General features: G+C 39.4%; 1 protein-coding gene and 1 pseudogene across 11 annotated transcripts in view; both read right to left on the reverse strand.

The window, feature by feature from the left end:
• Positions 1–22,660, reverse strand: part of LOC147911140 (zinc finger protein 573-like) — a 39,990-nt gene extending 17,330 nt beyond the window's left edge. For 3 of the 11 annotated variants that reach the window (XR_015551524.1, XR_015551523.1, XM_087428504.1), the window contains exon 1: positions 2,844–11,527. The gene's annotated coding sequence lies outside the window, so the exon portion shown is untranslated. The other 8 variants (XR_015551525.1, XM_087428507.1, XR_015551526.1 and 5 more) reach the window with 6 other exon arrangements.
• On the reverse strand, positions 11,610–14,685 carry LOC147911141 (glutamine synthetase pseudogene; annotated as a pseudogene).
• Positions 22,661–23,589: the final 929 nt, after the last annotated feature.

The following is a 23,589-nucleotide window of genomic DNA, read 5'->3' on the forward strand; positions in this document are numbered from 1 at the left end:
TAAAATGGTATCTTGGGTGATAATCTCGTTTCCTGGTAATTAATTTTAACTGACAAATCTATGCTCCTAAAAGGAGAAAAATACTCAGAAGGTTTTTCAAGTCAGAAGGGGATCATGGCCTTCTTTCTTCTCCTTACATGCACAGAGGCGCAATGAAACCCATGGATTCCCTTTGTAAATTAAGAATCGGAAATTCTCTGGGCCGGCCCCGTGGCTTAGTGGTTAAGTGTGCACACTCCGCTACCGGCGGCCCAGGTTCGGATCCCGGGTGCGCACCGCCGCACCGCTTCTCTGGCCATGCTGAGGCCGCATCCAACATGCAGCAACTAGTAGGATGTGCAACTATGACATACAACTATCTACTGGGGCTTTTGGGAGAAAAAAAAAAAGGAGGAGGATTGGCAATAGATGTTAGCTCAGAGCCAGTCTTCCTCAGCAAAAAGAGGAGGATTAGGAGGGATGTTAGCTCAGGGCTGATCTTCCTCACAAAAAAAAAAAAAAGAAGAATCGGAAATTCTTTGTCACTTTGTATGATCAAATACAGTGATTTTATATTGCAGAATCAAGACCAAAAATATATGCTTACAGATAACCGGAAAAATCTACACCAAAACATAATTAGTGATTTATGGGGTGCGTGTGTGTGTGGGGGGTAATCTTATCTTGCTCGTTCATTAGTTCTTTAGTGGATTCTCCAGATTCATCCAGATATAATTCCTACCTGGAAATACAGCATCAATATTATCCAAAATACTTTTTAAAATAAAAATATGAGGAGACTCTTTCCATTCATTAGGTAAACTATGAACTCTAGCTCTGAAATGGAAAAACAATGTCATTGAAATAAATTTCACCTACCATTTCTTGGACATCCTTGAGTAATATCATCAGTATAATTCAAAAGTTTAACTATCAAGATTTTTCTGTGAATGAACGTAAACCAGGTAAGTGGAATTAGCAGACTGAAAGAATGTGTAAAAAGCAGACAGAGGGCCGGCCCCCGTGGCTTAGCGGTTAAGTGCGCGCGCTCCGCTGCTGGTGGCCCGGGTTCGGATCCCGGGCGCGCACTGACGCACCACTTCTCCGACCATGCTGAGGCCGTGTCCCACATACAGCAACTAGAAGGATGTGCACCTATGACATATAACTATCTACTGGGGCTTTGGGGGGAAAAAATAAATAAATAAAATCTTTTAAAAAAAAAAGCAGACAGAAAAGAGATTTGTACACAGTAGATTCTCAATAAATGTGGATAAAGACGTGTCTTTCACAAAAGCATAATTAAAATATTTTGGATACAAACCTTGCAAAATGTCCAACATAATCTTATACTGTTAAATAAGATTCATATATAACTTTTTTTGTTTTTTTGTTTTTGAAGGATTTTCTTTTTTTTTTTTTAATTTTTTTTAAATTTTATTTATTTATTTTTTCCCCCAAAGCCCCAGTAGATAGTTGTACGTCATAGCTGCACATCCTTCTAGTTGCTGTATGTGGGACACGGCCTCAGCATGGCCGGAGAAGCGGTGAGTCCGTGCGTGCCCTGGATCCGAACCCTGGCCGCCAGCAACGGAGCACGCGCACTTAACCACTAAGCCACGGGGCCAGCCCCATATATAACTTTTAAAATGCTTTTGAGTAGTACTTTTCATAGCTTACAAATACTGCTTCACATGACATTGTATATTTTTCCTTCCTATGGAGAATCTTTATAAGCATAATTTCATTAGCTGCATGTTATTTTTCCCATGTACGTATGTAGTATGTAGTGGGATTTACTCAACCATTTCTGTAATCTTGAGCACTCAGTTTATACAGATTGTCTCCAGTATTACCATTTTGTTTCCCAACTAATGGTTCGGAATCTGTTTGGTCATAGTCACCTTTGATAATCATGAAATACACAACACTTCTGAATCCGATTTCAAATGGTTTGTGGGTCCCTGGAAGCTCATAAGAGCAATCAAAGGTTCAACTGAAGATTAAGAACCATTATTCTTAACCAGTTGAGCCTCTGGATAATTTTCTTACCTTGCAAATATCCATCAATTACCTCCATATTTCTGTTACTACTGAACCTTGAAGGGGAATTGCCCAGAACCATGACATAACACCAGTTAAACTTTATTGAGCACTCCTATGTTCCAGGCTCTGTTGCCATGAGCTTTACATTTTTATCCTCGTTGTTTCCTATGAAGTAGGTACTACTATAACAAACATCTGAGAGCTGTGGAACACAGAAGCTGCAGAAATACACTGCCTAAGCTCACATAGCTAGGAAGTGGCAGAGCCAAGATTCAAACCAAACATGGGCTGTTCAGGGCCCATTCTCTTCAATATCACACCACACTGCCTCTTACAATCCACACAAGAACGTGCCTGAAAAAACCCAGGCTGCCAGACCAGAAACAACACCTGACCAGTACTACTACTTATGACTTAGCCACCACCTGAACATGCTCCACTCCTTGTTGACACGGACCTCTATCCTCAAATACCCAACTACAGGCCCACTTCCAAAAGCCTCACAAAGCAGATGCCTTTCTCATTTGTTGACTATTAGGCCTCTGCTGTGTGACTCCACATAAACCCAAGCTGCCTTGCCTAATCACCATCTAACATAAAGCCCAACTGCATGATTCGAATGAACTACCAATTCAACGTGAAGATTACCTGGAGAGGAGACAGAAACAAGAGCCATTGTGAAGGCGGGTTTATCTCAATGACTTCTGACATTAATTGGGATAGAAGGCCTAAGATGGGCCTCTACCTAGTACACTTCAGGCAAAGAAAATTAAATGTTCTCATGTCCAAATAAAAATTTTGTGAACAAGGAAACTCACCTGAAGCTTGATGTTTAGGCATCGACAATATTTCTTAACCTTTATTATTTTTGTAATGCAACAATTCTTTCCTCCATTTTGGGTTCCTTCTTTTGAAGAATGACAGGAACACAGAAGTGAGTCATGACCTTACATATAAAAACAGGAACTAGGAGGAGGGGCTGAAATCTGTATTTGAATTCACAGCCAGTTCCTGAGGTCAGAGCTGTGGGAATGTTGTGGTTCTGAGACCTGTAGCTGCCCCCACAGCGCAGCAAGGGAAGGGCTTCCACCACGGTAACTCTGGTGGCCTCCCCATGTCTTTCCAGGAGCCTGGCTTGAAGGGCACTTTGCACCTCTAAAAATTCCTACCCCAAGGTGAGGTGTGCGCTTTCTTGCTAGAAACCTCCATGCTAGTGCTCAAAATGTGCCCACTCTTGGGGCCATGTCTTTATTGCAGACGCACGTGGCTGTGACATGAGAGGACAGAAGAACCGGTACATGGACCAAGAGCCACCGGTCACAGTGACACGCACAGAGCCCAGCAATCCACGCTCACATAAAGGCCAGTCTACCTAGTCACAGGAACACAATCACACACCACTCCCAGCGTCACAACCGCAGACGCCGTCACGGAGTTCCAGTCTAGCCTGCTACACGCACTCACAGACATGCACGCGGCAAGCTCACTCCCAACCCTGGGTCACCCCATCACACAATCCCCCACCTCTGCTTCTCAGGCACACATGAGTGTGACGTGTCCCGTCTATGCTCCAAGCCTCCTCACGTAGCACCGCTCTAAAATCTCGACCTCTATCACCGCAGGTTTAAGTCTGGCTTCGATCTAGGAGCGCATAACACCCTGCGGTGGTTTCTTCCTCTGAAGCCACTATCCCACCACGTGGCCCCCAATCATCCCCAGAACACTAGAAGCCCTACTCCCATCGAGGTTAATTCAGCCCCAGTAACCTCTAGGAAATGTGGTCTTCAAGAAGAAAATTCTTTGGGAGTGGGATCCCCAAAGTTCAAATGGCTCTACGGCCTTCTGGACCCGCCACCGACGAGGTGTGTCTGTACGACTTCCGGGATGTCCTGTCTCGGTGTACTGCGCAGGCGCGGTGAGTCGGGGCTGGGCGTTTCCAGTCCATGACTGCGGCAGGTCCGCAGGTTTTATCAGAAGGCTGAAGAAGGGGATTGCGGGGCCCGCGGTCAGGCAGGGGTGTCCAGAATCTCAGGCTGTGTGTCCGGTGGTGCCCGCCATGGTTCTGTGGGAGGGACTCGAGATGTGGCCGCAGTGTTCCTGGGAGGGAGCCCCGCAACAGCTAAATTTTGGATTTTGGTCACTGGCACAGCCCCTGCGCCTAGAACAGGCCCCCTACGGACACGGATTTTTCCCAGCCAGCCAGCCATAGATATATGTATTGACTAGGAAAGCTCATTATTTAATATGCCCAAACTGGGATTTCCTTGTGCCTCTTGGGTACAGGTCCTTGGCAGATTTTCAAACTTCAAACCTAGACCATTCTTTCATAGTTCACCAAGGAGTGATACTGCGCAATATAAAGACATACTTTTCAAAAATGTTGTCAGGGTTTAATTGTACTGTTTTAAGTGTGAGAGGCAATGATCTTAAACGTTGTTTTTCTGAAACATACTTAACCCTTACATCAACACAATGAACTGCACTCTATTATTATTTCTATTTTTCAGAGGTTAAATAACCTGCCCCATATCATACATCTCTAGTAAGCTATGGAATCCATTTTCGAAACTATGACCAGGAGACCACAGCCTGATTCTTAATTCTCACTATGTATCTGGAGCTTCCAAACGTCCCTTGATAAACAGCAATAACACTAAGAGGTAGGTGCTGTTCTTATGTCATTTCAAAGATAAGAAAACCAAAGCTCAGCAGGGTTAATTGAAGTATCTGAAGTCCCTCAAATACTAAGTGAGCATGGCTGGGAACACAATGGTATCTTCCTAACTTCAGATACCACGGTGATGGCAGTCAATACAATGACCAACGACAACCCATGTTGGCATTTTACAGATATCCTCTTTTTAAATTTTCAAGAGGCCCTTAGAATATGGGTATCTTTTTCTGAAATCTGGAGATGAGAAAATTGAAATTAAAGGGCTTAAGTAACTTCATCAAGATCAAAGCAATATTTAAGGACAGATACAGATTGGAACCCAGGTGTTAATAATTCAAGGCACACTATCACAGCCAGTTCTTACCCTTTCTCCTCATTCAAGAAAACTCCTCAAATATCTGCTATTATCAAGGCAAACGTTTAATTTATCCTTTGTTTTTACAAATGCCTCTTGGAAGAATAAGGCTTCTCTCCCAACTATAAACACTATCTCCACAAACCCTCTTCCACTGGAACAGAGCCCCATGTGGACTATGTTCCCATCGCCTAGAATAGTGCCTGTTGTGTATTAGGTTCTCATTCATTAGAGTTGAAGGAATTAATAGTCCTGTGATTTCCCTTCACCTCTTTTTTTTGTGTGTGTGTGAGGAAGATCAGTCCTGAGCTAACATCCATGCCAATCCTCCTCTTTTTGCTGAGGAAGACCGGCCCTGAGCTAACATCTATTGCCAGTCCTCCTCCTTTTTCTCCCCAAAATCCCCAGTAGATAGTTGTATGTCATAGTTGCACATCCTTCTAGTTGCTGTATGTGGGACGTGGCCTCAGCATGGCCGGAGAAGCGGTGTGTCGGTGCGCGCGGGATCCGAACCTGGGCCGCCAGCAGCGGAGCTCTCGCACTTAACCGCTAAGCCACGGGGCCGGCCCTCCCCTTCACCTCTTAATTATCCTCCTTCCTGCCTCCTGGCCTTCCAAACCTTTGCATCTGGAATCTGCTCTGAGTGATCTCTCTCCTTATACACAGAGCCTGAGAAGCTCAGGTTGCATATTCTTTGTTATCTCATAAGAGTTCATATTCCTTGGTTTAATGATTCAGATAGATAACTCAGCTATTGTCTGATGATAAGTGTGATGGAATTTCTGGTTGAATCTTCACTCAAAGGAATGAGCTGATTAAATGATTGCATTTTTTTAATGAAATCATTCCTTTGTGTAGAATGAACAGAGAGAAAAACCATTCATTGACTACCTACCACCTCACTATCCATCAACTCCCATTCTGTCCTCCCTTCTTGCATAGCATAGTCTCATTATAACCACTCTTTTGCTTACACCTTCATCTCCATGCTCCTCTCTGCTTCACATTGGCTGAAAGATCACCACCTTAGTTAAATCCAACTCTTTTTCACTCTACACTTGATCTTATACAACTGATACAGTCAGAGAAAAACATATGCAGGCTGGACTCATATTAAAATCACGGCCATAAACCAGAAGTGGAACGTTAACATCACCCAGCATTCTTATTTTCTATTTTCCTAATCATTTCCTTTTCTCACTCAGACTATCAATGTCTGAGAAATTCTTGGCTGACAGTGAAACCATATGATGTTAGAAATGTAGGTCTCAACAATATAAAGATGCTAAAGTAAAAGCATTCTGATCTCATAATCTTAAAAGAGTAAGTTACAGCATTGTCTCAAAAATACCTCAACAGGGGCTGGCCCCGTGGCTTAGTGGTTAAGTGCTCGCACTCTGCTGCTGGCAGCCTGGGTTCGGAGCCCAGGCGCGCACCGACGCACCACTTCTCCACATACAGCAACTAGAAGGATGTGCAGCTATGACATACAACTATCTACTGGGGCTTTGGGGGAAAAAATAAATAAATAAAATTATAAAAAAAATACCTCAACAGCAGCAACAAAACAGAATTTTTGCCCATCAATGACTTTCATATGTAACCCCTCACCCATATTTTGATCCCTGAGACCTACAAGTCTTAGAGAAAATTTGATTCTATGAGTTAAGAAAGGAAAAAAAAATATGCGTTGAGAACAAGGGTCTGTACACTATGGCCTGTGGGTCAAATGCTGCATAAATTCTGTTTTTGTAAGTAAAGTTTCATTGCAGCACAGCCAGGTGGTAATCCATTCCTTTCTGTATTGTCTGGCTGCTTTCATACTCCAGGAGCAGAGGTGAATAGTTTTAATAGATCATATGACCCACAAAGCTGAAAGTATTTACTATCTAGCCCTTTACAGTATAAGTTTGCCAAGCCCTGATCACATCACATTGCATCAACGTGACTTATCACTGATGATACTGACTTGGACCATATGGTTAAGGTGGTATCAATGTCAAGTACTACTTTTCATTTTCCACACTCTATTCTTTGGCATCAAGTCACTAATTCTAGCCTACACTCATGGGGAGGAGAATTAAACTCCACACATAAATTATTTGGAATTGTTCTTTAAGGAAGATTTGTTCTTCCTCTGTTACTTGTTTATTCAGTCATGTTTTTTGTATGTAAGTATGGACTCATGGATATGCATTTTATTCTGTGTGTTATAATCCAGTACTGCCATTATTTTTTTTCTCAAATTGCTCCATATTGGTCATTGGGAACTCTTTCAGATTGGTTTCGGTATCCTCAAGATGCTGCTATTCTTTGGTGAGCAATTCCTTTCTGACACTACCAGATGTGCACGCTCATCTCATATTTACTCTATCTCCGTCCTAGAATCAGCCATTTCTCCAAGGAGCATTGGTTCCTTTTATTGGAGAATAGTATTTAGAAAACAAAATCTGGGTGCTGGATGTACTCATTGATACTGAGGTGTCACTCCTTCAGGCCTTCTCAACAGACAAAGCTAGGAAATAGATGTATGGATGCTACTCCATGTATACATACCTATCTATATTTCTCTTTCTATTTGTCTGTAATGTGAGTTCATACTGCTAACTCCAGTCTAGCAACAAAAGGTGCATTCTAGCTGTCCCCCATTGACAGTGAGAATCAGAGTTCCCTTATAATTTTATTTGTTCAACACACATCAAGTAGTTTCAGAATTGCAAACCCATATCCCTGTGAGAGCCAAATTTACCAACCAGAGTTCTGTTTATTTGCAGTTTTTTTTAGGTTTATAGTATCCAATCAAAACACTATTTTCCAAAGTGACTTAGGTCAACTCCCTTTCCCCACCCACTGTAGTGAGGATATGTCATACACTGGTAATACTGTTAGATACTTATGTCCAGGTCTGTATTCCATCTTGGGGTCCCTGACATGCTGGTTGCTTTTTGTTTGTTTTTTTAATTTACAAACAGTAAAGTTCACTCTCTGTTATGTATAGTTCTGTGGGTTTTGACAAATCCATAGAATTATGAATCTACTACCTGAGTACCATTCAGAACAGTACGATAAAAATTCTCTTATGCATCCCCTTTGTAGTCAACCATTCCTCCCCTCTCAACAGTAGGAATGAATGTGTCAAAAAGGAAGGTAGCAGGGCCAGCCCCATGGTGTAGTGGTTAAGTTCAGTGTGCTCCACTTCAGCGGCCTGGGGTCGCAGGTTCAGACCCCAGGGGCAGACCTACACCACTCACCAGCCATGCTGTGATGGCGACCCACATACAAAAATAGAGGAAGACTGGCACAGACGTTAGCTCAGGGCTGATTTTCCTCAAGCAAAAAAAAAAGAGAGAGAGAGGAAGATTGGCAACAGATGTTAGCTCAGGGCAAGTCTTCCTCAGGAAAAAAAAAAGGAATAAGGAAGGTAGCATGAATGACAGAAAACAGAGGTCTCGCCAGAAGCTGGTTTCATATCCTTTTATTCTACAACGTAACCAGAGGAGCTGGCTGTAAATAATGGGCAGGAAATCAAGACAACTCTTATAAGAGTTATAGGGTTAGAAAATTCTGAAGAAAAAAGGGAGCAAACAAGCCTATTCTAAGCTGGGGTAAGGACACCTGATCCTAAAAATATGAAAGCAGAAATCCAATAGCATGGAAGGCAGCAGGTTCATTGACTTACTCTATTAGTTGTCTTTTGTTGGAAGCCAATGAAACACTTCATGCTAGCTTAGTCTAAAACAATCTATTACTGTTTCAATAACTGGGAATTACAAGGGATGGGGTGCCATTGGCCCTGGTGGGATTCAAGAGTCAGGAGACTCTGTCTTTCACAGGCTCCTCTAGCTCTGCTTTCTCCTGTGTGAGCTTCGTTCTCAGACTCTTTATGGGACAGCCAAACAAGCTATCTTCTCCTGTCCTCATCCTTAAAATAATAAATAGGTGACGATCTTTTCCTGGGAGCTCCCAAGAAAATAATGGAGAAGATTTTCACTGGTCTAGTTTGCATCTTGGGCTCATCCCTGAACCCGTTACTGTGACAAGGAACCTCAACTTGTTTAGCCTGTCTTGGGCCTTCCCCCATGGCAGGGAGAGGTGGAGAACTCTGCAAGAATTGGCCCCGGTAAGAGTCGTGAGAGGCCCATCCTGAACTGACGAGATACCTAGCCAATCAGGAGTAATAAGACAACAATGGATGTACGTCATTACCTGGGTGTTAAAAGGAGCAAAACTGTATCTGACTAAACAAGTTGTAGCTGATGCTTAATATGAGTAAAAAATATGTTTCCTCACCTCTGTTGTTCCAGTAGTAATATGGGGTTTAACAATGACTGAAACAATATATTAATGTAGTTTGTGAACATTATCTTTATTAATTACCATATAATAAGTATTTTTGTTGTATTTATATGTAAACAAACTGAGGCCTAGAGAGGTTGAGTAACTTGCCCTGTTTGCACTGCCAATAAGTCAGAGAGTTGTGCTTGTACACATTCTATCTATGTTCTTAAGCAAATACTCAGATGCCTTCCATACATTTAATATTTTCATCCCTTCTCTTTTCTTAAAGATAAAAGGCGTCTAGGATCTTCTGTGCCTTCTTCCCCCATCTGTCCTTGTCTTGTGCTCTCTCCACCTCTGTCTATGTCTAAGACACTCTGCCCCATTCTCTCAACTCTTCTTCAAACACACAGGTGCTGAGAGCACCGTACCCAAAACTTGCCTTGACTACAGCCTCATGGCTGGTGCTGGATGAACATCAACCAGTTATAATCAGTTTCTGTGTTCCCTTTTGTCATTAAGTCATGCAGGAGACTATTTATCAAATCTTACTTTTTAGTTATGAAGGGTAAAATTGGTTTTCAACTCAACAGTAGAAAAGTATATAAAGCAAAATAAGAAATTACTTGTTTTAAATCTCTCACTCTCAAGAAGCAATCATTTAAAATTCTTCCTTCATAACCTATAATCCTTTCTAATGCATACATACTTTATAAATTATATATGTGTATACACATAAAATCCTATACTACGTGTTTTATATACTACATTGCATATCACATAGTAAATATTATGTGCCATTTGTTACAGACATGATTTATAACATGTCACATATATAGGTATTATAAATAAAAATTTAATCATCCTCTTCTTGCCTTAAGCTGAAGGTATGATGAGAAAATTCTTAAAAACTCAGTATTCCACCAAATAGTATTGAAAAATACTGTATGTATTTTTTCAACCACACAGTCACAGCAATGCTTCCTAAAAGTTCTCTTTACCCACCTGCCTCTCTGAAGCCTCCCCGAAGAGAATGCAGGCTGCCCCCAGTTCTCCTCCTGTGACCTGAGGTCTCCAGCCTTAGCCTTGCTCCCTCACTCAACCCACTTCTACCCCTTCTTCAGTCTCTGTATCTTTTCTCTTATTCTCTCTTTTTTTTTAATGTTATAAACCAATTTAGCCTTCTCATAAAACTCTTGGTTCTCTAAACACTGTCATGAACGGCATCACCAGCAGAGCCACGCATGGGGAAAGAGATGATTATGCTCTATAGATAACATTTCTCTTTCTCACACAAGAACACACACAGTCACACATATACATTATTTCTTTTCCATTTTGGGGTCAAAGTTTACATACAATTTTTTAAATGGTTTATTTTCGTTCATAATATAAGATACAAATGTTAGATATAATCATAAGTTTATCTAGTATGAAGCAATCCTTCTAAACTTGTCAATTCTAATAATCTGTCTCTGAAGTTTGTTTCATTACATAGATAACTATAACCTCTCCAGATCACCAAAGATTTATTTATTTTCTTTCTATCCTTAAAATATCTATTTACTTGCCTTTCCTCTTAGGTTTTTAGGACCTTCAGAATCATTGAGTTTAACTATGTTAAACAGTAGCAGTTCTATTGGAACCCCTAGTCAAGCTCGTTCTCTTAAAGTTTATGCATTTAGTATAATGTTGCTATCACTTGTTGGTATATAAATTTTTTCCAAGTTTACGTTCTCTTTTATGACGTTTCCCCTCAAAATTCAATTGTGAAAAGAGAATGAGAACACAAGCCACAGACTGGGAGAAAACATTTGCAACAGACACATCTAATAAAGGACTGTTATCCAAAATATACAAAGAATTCTTAAAACCCAACAATAAGAAAATGAACAACTTGACTAAAAAATGGGCAAAAGACCTGAACAGACACCTCACCAAAGATCATATACAGATAGCAAATAAGCATATGAATAGATGCTCCACATCATATGTCATTAGAGAAATGCAAATTAAACCAACAACGAGGTGCCCTTACAGGCCTATCAGAATGGCCAAAATCCGGAATACTGACAATACCAAATGCTGGTGAAGATGTTGAGCAACAGGAACTCTCATTCACCACTGGTAGAAATGCAAAACAGTACAGACGCTTTGGAAGACAGTTTGGAAGTTTCTTACAAAACTAAACATACTCTTACCATATGATCCAGCCATTGCGCTCCTTGGTATTTATGCAAATAACTTGAAAACTTTTGTTCACACAAAAACCTGCACATAAATGTTTATAACAGCTTTATTAATACTTGCCAAAACTTGGTAACAACGAAGATATCCTACAGCAGGTGAATGGATAAATACACTGTGGTATGTCCAGACAATGGAATATTACTCAGTGCTAAGAAGCAATGAGCTATCAAACCATGAAAGGACATGGAGGAACCTTAAATGCATACTACTAAGTGAAAGAAGCCAATATGAAAAGGTTACATACTGTATGATTCCAACTATATGTCATTCTGGAAAAGGCAAAACTAGGGAGATAGTAAAAAGATCAGTGGTTGCCAGGGGTTAGTGGAGAGAGAGGGATGAATAGATGGAGCACACAGGATTTTTAGGGCAGTGAAACTATTTTGTATGATACCATAATGGTGGATACATGTCGTGATACATTTATCCAAACCCACAGAAAGTACAACAACAAGAGTGAACCCTAATGTAAACTATGGACTTTGGGTGACAATAATGTGTCAATGTAGGGTCATCAGTTGTAACAAACGTACCACTTTGGTGTGGAATGTTGATAGTACAGCAGGCTGTGTGTGTGTGGAAGCAGGTAGTGTATAGAACTCTGTATTCCTTTTTCCTCAATTTTCCTGTGAACTTTGAACTGCTATAAAAAATAAAATCTATTTAAAAGAAATTCAATTATGTTCCATATTAAGATTGTTCTTCCACTTTTCTTTTTCATTCATATTTCTCAGTATGTATTTTCCAATTTTTAAAAAACATTTATGACTGTGTCCCTTTAGGCAATATAATTTCAAACTTTGTAAAAACATCCAAAGTCTTTTAGCTGTTGAGTTACCCATAAATTGTTATTTTTATATTAAGCTTATTTCTACCATTTAATTTCATATTTCCCTGGATTTTCTTTTTGCTCCTTCTAGCTTTCTATTACCTGAACCAAGTTTTCTCCTGCTGGTTTAAATGTTATATACTTTAGCAGATTTCTCTGCAAGTATTTTAACATGTGCTCAGTTCCTTTGGCCTCTAGCATCCGCATGATCATGTTGATAATGTCTAGAGAATTAGTTCTGAATTATATTTTTTGTGTGTGAGGAAGATTAGCCCTGAGCTAACATCTGTCACCAGTCCTCCTCTTTTTTTGGTAAGGAAGACTGGTCCTGGGCTGACATCCATGCCCATCTTCCTCTACTTTAGATGGGACGCTGCCACAGCATGGCTTGACAAGCAGTGCGTCGGTGCGCGCCTGGGATCCGAACCCCAGGCTGCCGCAGGGGAGCGCGAGCACTTAACCACTACACCACCAGGCGGGCCCTAGTTCTGAATTATTAAAATATACTTTTTATTTTACCTTTTGTCCTTCCTCTTTTTAGACATTAAACAATATTCTTACTCCTACATCTCGTGCCATATCGTCCTGGGTTTGTTCTTTTTTTTTTGTCAGGAAGATCAGCCCTGAGCTAACATCCATGCCAATCCTCCTCTTTTTGCTGAGGAAGATTGGCCCTGGGCTAACATCCGTGCCCATCTTCCTCTACTTTATATGGGACGCCGCCACAGCATGGCTTGACAAGCAGTGCATCAGTGCACGCCCAGGATCCGAACCTTCGAACCCCAGGCCGCCAAAGCAGAGCGTGCGCACTTAACCACTGCTCCACTGGCAAACCCCCTGGGTTTGTTCTTCGTTTGTAGAGAACTTCCTCTAAGATGATTTGCAAAGTGAATTTCTATAGGCAAACTGAGAAAAAGTTAGCTTGACATATTTTTACTTTGTCATATTAAAAAACAGTTTGGCTGGATATAGGATTCTAGATCGTATGATTGTTTTCTACAGTATTTACCTATATTACTTCATTATGTTCTCGCATCCATAAAGGCTGTTGAGGAATCTGAGGTACATCTGATGACTTTTCTGTGTATGTGGATCTACACATTTCTCTGGAAGCTTTTAGAATTCCTTTTGGCTGTAATGTTTTCATGTTTTTGTGGTTTATTATGGCATATTTAGGTTTATTTTCCTTCCTTTTTTTTTTTAAAGACCTTGATATTCTGCCCTCTGAGTTACAGCTATTAGGACAGTTGAGACAAGGGCGACAGTGGGAGCAGGATGTGGAATTAGGAGGGGTTTGATGGCTGCAAGTCTAGTCCACTTAGTTTTTGTACTGGAAGGGCTCATCACCAGTTTCCTTGAGAAGACACGTGCAGATGAGGGCTTCTGTCACCAAAAAGGGGTCACAGTTTGCAGAGGGGAACAGTCTTCAAAGTAACCCTTCTTTTCCTGGCTGACAGTCCGAGGAATGCGGATGCTAGCACTATGGTTGGCCACACCGGCAGAAAAGTCGTTGATGTTGGAGGTTTCATGGAATCCACTTAGGCGTCAGGCACTGTCTAAGCCCCCCTTGGGACCGTAGGCTCGGATGTGGTACTGGTGCCGCTTGCTCAGTTTCTCCATGGCCTCCTCGGTGCACCTGGGCAGGCATGACCTCGGCATTGTCCCTGCAATCTTGACGCCAGTGTATAAGCAGGCCCGGTAGTGAGCCTCCACAGTATCCCTGCCATAAGCTTTGTCCACTCCCACACCACAGTAGTATGGAGCTTGGGGCCCAGGGAAGCTGTTGGAAGGCCAACCAAAAGGGTGCCCATCTGTGCCCACGAGAGTATATTCCTGCTCTGTTCCAAACCAGGGGTGCTGGTTGCTCACCATGTCCATTATCTGTTTACAGGTATGCCTTAAGTTGGTCTGTGCAGGCTTTCGGTTGTACTTGAAGGCTTCACAGAACACCAGCTTGTTGGGGTCCTTGCAGAAAGGGTCCCGAAACATGGCAGCGGGGACGAGATACATGTCACTGTTGAAACCTTCAGACTGAGAAGTACTAGAGCCATCAAAACTCTACTCGGCAACTCTTCTACACACTTGGGCCCACTGTCCAGGGTCTTGCAGAGCAGTCCTTCTCCAGTACCATCGATGCAGATATACATAGCCTGGACCTTCTCACCCTGAGGCAGGGACATGTACACCTGCTGATGCCTTTGTTGAAGTGGGAACTCGCTGAGGTAGCCATGGTGGAAGATGTTCTGGGTGGCGGGCAAGTGGCAGGGCGGGCAGGCTGTGCAAGTGAGGTGCAGAGAGGAGAGGAGAAGAGGCTGTGTGTGCTGCTCAAAGGCTCCACTCTTCTCCCACTCTCAGCTCTGCCTATTTTTCTTATTTTTGGTTTTTTTTTTCTTTTTTTGGTGAGGAAGATTGGCCCTGAGCTAACATCTGTTGCCAATCCTCCTCTTTTTGCTGAGGAAGATTGGCCCTGGGCTAACATCTGTGCCCATCTTCCTCTACTTTATATGTGGGACGCCTGCCACAGCATAGCTTGATAAGCAGTGTGTAGGTCCGCGCCCAGGATCTGAACCTGTGAACCCTGGGCCGCTGAAGTGGAGCACACAAACTCAACCACTATGCCACCAGGCTGGCCCCATCTGCCTATTTTTCTTTATTTGGGATTTCATGTCTGTTTATTTTGTCCTAGGAACTCAGTGCCTTGGATGTATCAGCTACCCTGCTACTAATGTATCCTTTCCTAACGTGCACTTTAATGTTTAATTGATTTGGGGAAATTTTCATCATTTCTCAAATATTTCCTACTCTTTTCTGTTTTTTCTCCTAATTCTGGGATTACTATTTTCTAGACATCAGTACTTCTTTGGCCTCCATTTCTATACAGTTTTATTTTCTAATTTCAGTCTCTTTCTTCTTTCCTGTTGCTTTCTGGGCAAGTCCCTCAAGTATATATTTCAGCCTACCAAGCCATTCTTTGGCTGTATCATTCCTGCTGCCATGACAACTATTGTGTTTTTTATTGGAACTCCTGTTTTATATCCCTAACATATCTACCAGACCTTTTAATGATTTCTTATTCCTGATATAAATTAATAATACCTACCCTTACCCTAAGTATGTTTATTATGCCTATTTTAAATTATTGGTCTTTATATATCAATCATTCTGCCTCCAGTGTTATATGTGGCTTTATTGCATCGTCCTCCTCTGGTGTCTGGCTATTTGGTGTCTGGTGATTAAGGAACTCTTAAGCCCCTAAGTCTGCCAGCTACCTTGTCACTAATGTATATTTCGAAGACCAAAAGCTACTCTCTGGCTCATGCCCTCGTGGCGAGTGAAAGCAGAGAGAAGGGAAGCAGCCCCGGGCAGGGCCCTCCAGCACCACCACTGTGGATCACCCCTTTAGTGACATTCGTTCAGGTAACTCCTCTAGTGCTGTACACTGAGGATTAGCACACTTTTCACAAAGGCCCAGATAATACATATTTTTGCAACTACTCAGCTCTGCTGTTGTAGCTGGAAAGCAGCCACTGACAATATATAAATGAACGGGCATGGCTGTGTTCCAACCAAACTTTACTTCCCCTGTAAACTAACAGATAAAAGGAAGCTCTGGGAGATCTCCTTAGGCCGTGTCTGCCAGGTGTACGAATTTCGGAGGGGAAGTGATGAAAGAGTGAATTTTTCAAATTTCTTTAAAAGAGGATTAAATGTATAAAGGAAAAATAATGCATTGTAGGATGTATAATATAGACAGAAGTGAAATGTCTGATAAAAATAACACAAAGGATAGGAGCGGAAAGGGTAAATATCCTGTTAAATGTTCTTATATGTTAGGATGGATTGTGATAAACTAAACAACATACATACTGGAGACCCTAGAATAATCACAAAAAATAAAATAAAAGGGTATATTTAGGAAGTCAAAGTGGAAATGCAAGAAAAAGAAAAAATACAATTTAAGATAAGGCAAGGAAGTGGGAAAAGGAAACAAGCGACAGACAGGCAGAAAATAAGGCACCAATGGTACATTCAAACGTAAATACATAGATATGTGGTATTGGATCAGCATTAGAAAGACCTGTAAACTTGACAGACCTGCAGATTCATGGGCTCCACCACAAATACTGGGGATGGGGCCCAGAATCACATGGTTTAACAAGCTCTCCACGTGACTCTTACACGTTAAAGTTTTAGAACTACTGATATAGATAATTACATCAATTATAAATTGGCTAATGATTACAATTAAAAGAGAATGTCACGTTGGCTTTGGGGGAACAAAAGGACAATACTACACACTATGTGCAAGAAACTCATTTTAAATATATATATATAAGAAAGATAGGTCAAAAGTAAAAGGACAGACAAGAGAATATCAGGGAAACACTAATCCAGAGAAAGCTGTAGTGGTGATGATAATATCAGACAAAGTAGATTTCAAAACAAGGAATATTACCAGGGTAAGAAAATCATTTCGTAATGATGAAGTATCCAGTTCCTCAAGCCTACATTCACAAGTGTGAACATACATAATAAAAGCTTCAAAACATAGGAATCTAACAGAAGTGAACAGTAATAGGAAAAAAACAAAATTAGGAGACTTCAACACCCTTCTCTCAGGAAACAGATAGCAAATCAGTAATGATAAAGACAACACTACCAAACAAATAGACCTAATTAACAATTATAGAAAACTCCACCCAACAACAGCAGAATACCTGTTCTTTTAAGTGCATATGGAATACTCACCAGGATAGACCATATGCTGGGAAATAAAACTGTAATCTCAGAAATTCAGAAATATCCAATCACAGAGAATATGTTCTCAGAGCACAACTGAATTATTAAAAACCAATAATTATCTGGAAAATGTTTGGAAATTAGGCAACACATATTTATATAACCCATGAGTCAAAGAAGAAATTTCAAATGGAACTTAAAATATGTTGACCTGAATGATAATGAACACAGAACATGTCAAAATTTGTGACATTCGGTTAAAAACAGGGTTTAGAAGGAATGGCTAAAATTCACAAGACTGATAATAAGAAGGGTGGTAAAGATGTGGAGTCACTGGAACTGTCATACATTAATAATGGGAATATAAAATGGTTTGAAAAATTGGAAAACAGCTTGGCATTCATTCTAAAGTCAAATATACAACTACCATACTACCTAGCAATTTCACACCTAGGTGTTGACCTAAGAGAAATAAAAACTTAGACCCATTCAAAGACTCTCATGGGAATGTTCATAGCAGCTTTACTTATAATAGCTCCACACTGGAACAACCCAAACGTCTGTCGACAGGAGAAAGGATAAATAAATTATGATATAGCCATATAATGGAATACTACTCAACTATATTTTGGATTGAACTGATACATGCAACAATATGGATGAATCTCAAAATAATTAAGCTGAGTGGAAGAAACGAGACAAAAAAGAATACATACTGTTTGATTACATTTATATACACTTCTAGAAAGTGCAAACTGATTTACAGTAACAGAAAGCAGATCAGTGGTTGCCTGGAGGCAGAGTGGGAGGGGACAGGGAGGGCTGCAAGGGAGGGATTACAAAGGCTTTGGGGGGTGACGAACTTGTTCACTATCTTGATTATAGTGATGGTTTCATGGATGTATAAACATTTTAAAATGAATCCATTTGTAACTGCGGTGATGGATGTTTACTAGATTTATTATGATCAGTTTGCAGTATATACAAATATTGAATCATTATGTTGTACACCTGAAACTAATATAATGTTATATGTTAATTATATTGCAATTAAAAAAATGAATCCAAGCGTACACTTTAAATATGTGCTGTGTACTACATGTCAATAAAGATGTTATTAAAGACATGGTACTACAGTTTTAAATAAAGGTAGATACAATACATATGACAATTGTAATATAGAAGATAGGGGGCTATAAATGGACCTACACATTGCAAGGTTCTTACACTTTATGTGTAAGAGTAGAGTTCAATATTAACTCTAAATAGACTGTGAATAGTTAAGCTACATATTATGATTACAGACAGTGACCACTAAAAATGGTCACAAAGTATAGCAGAAAAGCAAATTAAAATAGAATTTTAAATATTTAATTAACCCAAGAGAAGACAAAATAGAGAAACAGGGCAACAAAAGCCAGATGGAAAAAACAGAATATAATACAATGGATGACCTTAATTTAACTGTATCAATAATTACATTAAATGTAAATGGACTAAACACTCCAATTGAAACAAAGACATTATCACAAGGGACAGAAAAACAGGAGAGTTTGATAAAACTAAGGAATGTCTTTGATCCTCAAGTTCATTATGTTAAATTCTATCATACGTAGTTTTCTTGTTTTAACAAATATTTTGAATGGCTGCATAGCACTCAAACTTACAGTTATAACAGAATTAATCATCTTTAGATTAGGTTTCTATACATTAGGTTGGACAACATTTCTAAGGTCTTTTCTGTTCTTCATCTCTGCTTACTTAAACTACTTATGATTTTATTCTCTTTTATGGCCATCAACAGTGCCTCACTGAACACTTTTCTGGTTCCTGATTTAGAGAATGCTAATGTAGGATGATCCAGAATTATATCAAAGTCATTCAATTGCAGCACATCCTAGTCAATAATAAAATATTCATCATATTTATTATTCAGAAATTCCTTACCAAGAACCATGATCCATATAGTGCAAGCCCTAATTCATATTACTCTTCAATTCTAAAAGCCTCACAAAGCATTACTTCTCAACCTACACTAAGGCAGAGACCACTCATTACCAAGCTTTATCACATGTACCTAGAAAACTCATGTCTAGGAGAATGTGAGTCTTTCCATGTTGGCCAAATGGGATCTTCATCTCTAATTTATCCAACTACAGTCCTGACATGGGAAGCTCAAATTATTTCTTTATAGGACTTGATTTCTTCCTTCCTCTATTACTGCTGTTAATATAAATGAGGCACACAGGAGATAATTAATAATCTGGTCAGTGAATACATAAATATTGGTTAGAGGAGACTGGGCCACATAAGGAGGACACTGAGTACTTGGAACCATTGTTCACTAGTATAGGAGGAACTCTGAAGCTGATAATTCAATGCAGTTCTTTTGGGTAGGAAGCTTCAGAACATTAACAAAAACTTTTACATCACATTATTTCAGTGAGAAGGAAACACCAACTTACGTATGCCATGGTTTTACACCTGCAAAAACTGATCAATCCTCCTTGGGGTTCCTCTACTGGAGAAGAACAAAGAGAATCCAGAACTGGGAAAGGAAAAAGAGACCATGAGAGCAAGCATGATTTAGTGTTACCATGAAACAAATTTTTTAACTCCTCCATTCCATTTTACATAATACCTCCTACTATACAAACACACAATTTCCAAAGACTAGACGGATTTTAGATAAATCCAAACTCTTCCCCCAATCCCCAGGAAACAACAAACACTTCAGCAGACAGTTTTCTGGCTGGTCCTCCATTCTGAGGAAGCTGCTCTGCACCTGAGATTAGGCTGCTCAGCCCTGCCCTGAACAGATCCTCCTCCCTCCCTTTACACCATTCAGGACTGAAAAGGAGCCACACCATCCAAACCACATCTTACTTCAAGGCTTTGGGATTGGGTGAGATTGAACAGATTAGAAAAGACAGAGAAATGGTGAGGCAGGGTTCAACATTCTAATTCAAGAAAAACTAACTGCTTAAACACATTACAACGTATCCATGTAATAAATGTTAAGATGGGGGAAATAATGAAGTCATGGAAAATATTTCAGACATACTGTCAGTAGAAAAATTAGATTACAAAACCATAGTTACACATGATAACTATTTTTAAAATATGTGCGTATCTCAATATTCAAAGACTGAGAGATCATCAGACTTCAGTAGAGAGAAAAAGTCTGGAAAGTTATACACTCATACATTAACAGTGCTTATCTCTTTTTTTTTTTCTTGGAAAGTAGTAATAATTGCCTACATACAGGAGAAAAGTCTCTTTGCTGTTTCAATGACATAGATATTTGAAGAAAAGATTTCCTTTGACACATGCATTTCATAGTACTGGTGAATAAAAAAAGAAAGGTGAGGCTCACACAGCTAGTCTTATCCAAAGTACATTTGATGTTCCATGATATTGTTATGTTATCTGACAGTCATAAAATTGCAAAACTTCACCTCAGGGATCAAATAACCAGACACCTAGAAAACAAAGCTGACAGAAAATACCCAAAGCAACTTCAAGAAGGTCATGCCTCAATAATTAGTTTAAGTTTTTTGAGATATTATTCTGTTGCATTAGACTTAGACCTGAATTTTACAAAATTTTTTATTGAGATATAATTGACATATAACATGATTTGATATTTGTATATATTGTGAAATGATCACCACAATAAGTCTAGTTAACATCTATCACCATACATATTTACAATTTTTTTCTTGTGATGAGAACTTTTAAGATCTATTCTCTTACCAACTTTCAAATATACAATACAGTTATTATTAACTATAGTCATCATGCTGTACATTACATCTCCATGACTTATTTATTTTGTAACTGAAAGTTTGTACCTTTTGACTCCCTTCACCCATTTTGCCCACCACCTTTGGCAATTAGCAATGTGTTCTCTGTATCTTTGAGTTTGTTTTTTTTTCAGATTCTACATATAAGTGAGATCATATGGTAAAAGTATTTGTCATTCTCTGACATCCCACTTAGCATAATGCCTTCAAGGTCCATCCATGTTGTTGCAAATGGCAATACTTCCTTTTTTATGGCTGACTAATATTCCATTGTGTACATATACCACATATTTTTCTTTTAATCTTGATGGGGTTTGTTGGTTTAAATATATTTTAAATTATTGATTCATTAGCCATGTCAAATTAAAATATATATATGTATGAACATTTGTTATATGTGAAGTGGAAGCTGTTTTCTAAAATGTGGAAAGTTCATTCTTTTAACAGAGTTTACTTGATCTTAGAGAAATATACTAAATTTGGATTGTTTTACTAAATGGCTTTTGTTTCCTTCAGTTACCAGTAACACAACCGCTAAGATTTCTGTGTATGCTCATTGTTGGATTACTATCTAAAAAGATGGGTGAAGTCCCTGAGCATAGTTTCATACGTATTGATGCTGGTCTCACTGCTACAGCCTTTTGCAAGTTTTCTTTACAGAACTATTTCCCACCCTGTTAGTCACATCCTCCAGACAGCTGCTGAATTATCTTATCCTATTAGCCTCACTTAGCATCTATCATCATGAGAATTAAAAATGCAATGTAGGAGTTACCATGTGACCCAGCACTTCTGCCATTAGTTATATACCCAAGAAAAGAAAATATATGTTCACAAAAAGAACTTGTACACAAATGTTCCTATTTGTGACAACCAAAAAGTGGAAGAAACCCAAATGTCCATCATAAAGAAAATGTGGTCTATGCATATAAGGGAATATTATGCAGCCATAAAAATGAAGGTTATTTTGCTACAAGCTACGACATGGATGAACCTTGAAGACATTATGCTAAGTGAAATAAGCCAGTCACAAAAGGACAAATATTGTATGATTCCTCTTATATAAGGTTCTTGGAGTAGTCATATTCATGGACACAGCAAGTGGATGCCACAGGGGAAGGGAATGGAGAGTTAGTGTTTAATGAGTACAGTTTCAGTTGGGGAATACGAAAAAGTTCTGGAGATGGATGGTCATGATGTTTGCACAATAATGTTAATGCCACTGAACTATACAGTTAAAAATGGTTAAAATGTCAAATTTTATGGTATGTATACTTTACCACATTTTAAAAAAGGATGAAGTACTTATACATTCTACAATATGGACGAACCTTGAAAACATCATACTAAGTGAAAGAAGCCAGACATACAAGGACACATATTGCGTGATTCCATGTGTATGGAATTTTGAGAATAAGCAAATCCATAGAGACAGATGGCCAATTAGTGGTTGTGAGAGTATGGGAGAAGGACAGAATAGGAAGTGACAGCTAATGAGTAGGGGGTTTCTTTTTAGGGTAATGAAATGTTCTGGAATTAGTTAGTGGTGCTGATTGTACAACCTTGTGACTATATTAAAAAGCACTGAATTGTACACTTTAAAAAGGTGAATTTTAAGGTAGTGAATTATATCTCAATAAAAATGTAAGGTAAAAATTTACAACACAAATTCTTACCATCTCAGTGCTTTCACAGGTTAGCATAGTTTGATCATAACCTGACAGTTGTGTTTATTAATATTATCCATAACAGAAATTTGAATGTGAACGCATATTTTGGTTTGTATTTGAAGAGGAGTATCTCTTTTCACAGTTATGAAAGAACATAGACTGATGAAGTACATTACTTCCCATTGTTCAACCTCTGGGTGTCTTCTTAGGTATAGATTGACTTCCTGTGTTCCTTTATGTTCTTTTCTTTAAATTCCAGTAATTCAATCACTTTGCTCTCCCCGATCGCTGGCACATCACTAACTGGAGGCACAAGGTTTCTCTTAGCCCAAGGTGACTGTATAATCTCTCCACCTCCATGTTCCTCATTGGCACCACAATAAGCTAACTGATACAAAACCCTTGGTTTCCCCAGCTTATATTTTTGCTTATTTCAGGATAATTTTCTTATTCTACCTACCACTGACATTGTGTTGTCTTGTTTTCAAGAACAACGTTTAACGAAAGGAACTCTTTTCAAACAAAACACGAAATCTAGTTAGAACAGTGTGATTCTCTTTATTTCATGTAGGAAATCTACATCTATAAGACTTGTCAGAGATGGCTACCTTCTTGCGCACCCATAACCCTATTAAGCATTTTCATCTTATCACTTAGAAAATTTATAAGAAGTTCAGAGGAAACTCAATTATTCCTGTAAAATGAATTTATATAGGAATGTCTGGGAGTGCCAGAAAGTTGAAGAGAATGACTTCACCTGGTAAACAAACTAAAGTCCTTGAGGGAAAGAAGACAGCTCTTATTATTTCATACCTTGTGAACAACCTCTTGATAGCGCCTGTGGCTCTGACTGACCCCCAAAGGTGTCCAGTTTTTCCCTCCAATGCCAAAAGTTGGAAGCAAAAAACTTGAAGATACTCTAATGCGTAGATGTGTAACTCATTGCATAAACTCTGTAATCT

This window comes from Ceratotherium simum, unplaced genomic scaffold (assembly GCF_057802395.1).
Source record: "Ceratotherium simum simum isolate JZ-2026a unplaced genomic scaffold, ASM5780239v1 HiC_scaffold_60, whole genome shotgun sequence".
NCBI lineage: Eukaryota > Metazoa > Chordata > Mammalia > Perissodactyla > Rhinocerotidae > Ceratotherium > Ceratotherium simum.